Source organism: Cryptomeria japonica, chromosome 2, assembly GCF_030272615.1.
Source record: "Cryptomeria japonica chromosome 2, Sugi_1.0, whole genome shotgun sequence".
Lineage (NCBI taxonomy): Eukaryota > Viridiplantae > Streptophyta > Pinopsida > Cupressales > Cupressaceae > Cryptomeria > Cryptomeria japonica.
Window position 1 is genome coordinate 374605417 of NC_081406.1, and position 4351 is coordinate 374609767.

The window sequence follows — 4351 nt, forward strand, 5'->3', positions numbered from 1 at the left end:
GATCAGGTGGTGCTGTAATAGTTCCTTTTACATAATGAATGAGCCCTTTTTCCATTAGTTTACTCCATGCCTTTATCTTCCATGATGCATAATTATGAGGAGTTAAAAGTGGAAATTTAGGAGAACCCATAGCACCAATATGAAAAAACACAAGATAGAGAGAGGCACAATCACACAAGACACCCCCCCCCCCAAATTACTCAATCAAGAAACCCCCCCAAAAAAAGATGATTTGGCACTTTATACTTAGTGCATATACAATGGACCACTTGCAAAACAAGGCAAGCTAGACTTCTTATTTCAACTTTACAACTGCCTCAAATAGGCTATAAGAGACTCCAAACAATACTGCAAGTGATCTAAACTAAGATCCAAGCAAAATACAAGTATCAAATAGGCCAAAAATTACCAAATACTGAAAGTACAATTTCTACTCAAAATCACTACAAACTAGTGGAAGATTATAAAGTGGACAAAAAATTATGCACTTTAAAAAAAATGGCACTTGAAAAGGAGGTCGTATGACCCCAAATGAAGCCTCTAAAGTTGCAAAATATGGGATTAGACAAGTACAGTCATGAGAATCTGAAAATTATGAAAAATCCATCCATCAAAATCTGAAAATTCCTCCACCACTATGAAGAGAACGAAATTCTAGCCCATTTCAAAAAAAATTACACCAAAAAAGGAGCAAAAATGAGCAAGATATGGCCATTTGAAGTTGGACAACAAATTCAAAAAGCCAAATGGAGAGGGGGTAAAAAAAAACTTAAAATACCACTGACGCAGTGCTGATGTCAAAAAATGGCAAGCTGAAATTTGATGGTCATATGCCTGTCAAAATGACTGTCGCACCCCCTGCCCAGGTTGTACGGATGATGACGCCATCGGTACAGAAAGTGACATGTGGCAGCCTGTAAGTGGTTCTATACTATATGGAATGAGGACATGTCTCATGCATGGTAGCTGACATGGACGACAACAAGCGTTGACTATGCTTGCATATTTTGCTGAATGTGTTGATAGGGTGGTGATGACCCAACAAATAAAATAATGCCACATGGATAATTGATGTGGCACCGTGTGTGTTTGAACTGTTTGCATAGAGGGGTCACAAGGCACAAGTGGAGGTCGGTCACAGGAGGTGGGTTGGTGGTGAAATCAAGCACCAGGAGTTGAGCACATGACAATGGCTGTCAGAATGGTGTTGTTGCAGCAGTGCCGATGGAGACCGATGAGAGTGGTTGTTGAGAGAGAACCGGTAGACAGAAAATGCATGTCGGAGCGCGATGTTGAGAGGACAACAGGTATAGAAAATGGTGGTTGTGGTGGGAAGGATGTCGAGGATGATGTTGTAGCAGCAGTCAATACTCTATAGAATAGTTAATTCAAAATGGTATAGGTTGTCAAGGGTGGGGGTCACAACTCCCCCCTAAAAAAAAACTATATATTTTTTTTGAATTTTTTTTTTAAATAGCAATATGCCTCATAAAAAAAATTATTTTGCATACAAAGGTGAAGAATTTTTTTGAAAATTCGTATGACTATAGCCAAATAGGCAAAACAATTCCTCACCAAAGTAGGCCAAGTTTATACTCAAAATTTATGCAAATGGCCTCCTGGAATCAACAGTGATGTCCAAATCATTGTAGGATGCCCCCAAAAATAGCACCTCCCCAGATCTGAAAATTGAAGCCTCAAAAAATGACTAATCAAAGAAGCCCTTTAGGCTCTAATACAATGTGAGATTTTGCCAAGATCAAGAGCTCAATGAAAAGTACAAAATAGAGACAAAATATTGATAGGAATAAACTGTATTCTATCAAGATGAAAATATTGATCAACTGGATCATCAATCAATCAATACAATGTAGATGAGCCTGCTTATATAGGCAAGGCTGTATGGATATGTGAGCACACAAACATGACATGTGGCTCAATGAGAAACAAGGGTAGGTAGGAAATAGGTGTGGTAGGTAGGAGAAACAATATAATATTCCACTTGAGGTGGATCACCCACCGAATGTGGAATTTAACAGCAAGATAAGACCACAAAAGGTGGAAATTCTGCTACACACACTATCCCAATGTGGCACAAACACCCAAGTGTCTCATACCCAAACTACTATGTTATGCATGTACCTAAGTAAACTTAAGTAAGGTGTAATAATATACAAGATGAATAATTAGTTACACCAACACTCATCAATGTCTTCGTCTCTTTGCAATAGTTCCCTCTTTCTGGGCATGTAACTATCATTACTATCTAGCTCTTCATTATTCACCAAAAACTAAAATCTCTCTAGCCACTCTATAATGAAGGCAAGTTACTCCCCAATTTTCATTTTGAGGAATTCAAAGGCATGACCACAACATACTCGATGATCTTCAAGAGAACTTTTAAAATTAGCCACAAAGGGTCGGGCCACAAAGGCACTGCTGCATTTTTTTTCACATATGCCTTAAGGTATATTGCGGTTTAGATTACAAAACCATATTGTGCCACCTCTGAAACTTGGTCTAATCTTCCAACAAGTTCATTTTTGAAGAAACCATGGGTTAGCTTTGCAATTGTATCCTTAGACGCTCCAAGATCAAGCAATGAAACCATAAAATGAGATGCAATATTAATATTTACTCAGAACCAATCCTTGTTTACCAAGAAAACACTCCCTAGGATCCACTTCACAACATCTAGCACTAATTCATTGCCAATACCTAATAGGCGTTCTAGTTGCAGGTCTGATATCATGCCCAAAAACTTCCTCTATCCTTTACTAGCAGTTAACCTAATTGGGGTGTCCATTTCTATCAAAGCTTGTAAACTATTCTAAAGATTTCTCTCATGTAGGATTAATCTATAAGTTTGCAATAATGTAATTAGTAGATTAATTTCCTTTTATAGCCAATCCTAGTTCTTTGTGCATATGTGAATGACTATGCAGTCACATATTCTCCTTAAGTGAAAAATCTAAAGGTTACTCTTGCTACTACTTTGGTTTCCAACTTAGGGGCTTGTTTTTATATTGGCAGAATAAAAAAAGTGAAATAAATGAGAAAATATCAAAGGATATGAAGTATTAATTAAAAACTTCTATGTCTAGGAGATGCATATAACTATACTAGGGCTATAGACACTCGGCTGGTAGTAGAGCTATATTCATCATAAACCAAATCGATATCCTTGTTGGGGCTATAGACACCTATTTAGCAGGAAGGTTCTATTTGGTTGGCTATGGGGGAATAACCAAATTGTGTAGCTTAACGTGTATGTGTCCTCTTATTTTTTTTATCTCAAAAAAAGGGTAAAAGAAAAATACAATGCACACATGATCAATTGACCCCCTCTTAATTTAAAATATTGACTCTCCATGGAACAACACTCTTAGCATAAAGATCTTTATCTTCAACAAAACCCTCTAAATGTTCCATTATAAATTGGAAAAATAAATTCATTAATTCTTTATTTTTCATTCGAAAGTGAAAGGCCTTGTATTATAAGTGCTAGAATCAAGACATAATCATGAATACCATTTGGTATGTTATATTTTGTCTGGATCTTTGCTTGTCATCTTTGTGCTCTAGAATCTCAACATTTTCTAGTTTATTAAAGCACTTTCTTTGTGTCACTTACACATGTCTATAGAAAATGCGATTTTTTTTATCCATTTCGATCTATGCTCACACAATGTGCATTCTTATAACAAGTTTTCTTTTGGCTTGAAGCTAGAGTCAAGATGGGTATTGTGTGTTTTTATTAAGTTGATTAATTGATTTCATAATCTTTGGCATTTTACTTGTAGATTTTGGGAAGCTAGAGCAAAGAAGGATTAAGTAGGATGTGAAAGATGCAGAGCATTTTATTGTTCATGAGCAACTTGATAATTCTTAAGGAATAACACCCCTATCCAAGAATAAAAGTCTTTTCAAACCATCATTGACAACCAATCGAATAAATTCACAATGGGACGATGAAGAAAATTCAAGATTGGTCTACAAAACTAGAGCCTCTGGATTCATCCTCTACAAGTAAAGGACGTGTGTGAGTCACCAAAAGTTATAGATTCTTTGACTTCAACTAGATCGAGTTGTGATTCAATCTAATGAAATAAAATTCCTCATGTCATTGACCTCCCCTTCAGGAGGCCACAATTTCTAAAGGAATCCTTTTTTGGGGTCTTCTCACGTGGAATCCTAGTGAAAAACCAAAGACACAATGAAGAGAATTTGTAAGGATTTTTCGCCAGCTTGTTGTGTGTTTGAAGGATGAGACAAAAATTCCTTTTATTCTCTCCTAAGACTTTCATTTTACAAGCAAATATTCTGTGGAGATATCCACGAGTAAGCTACA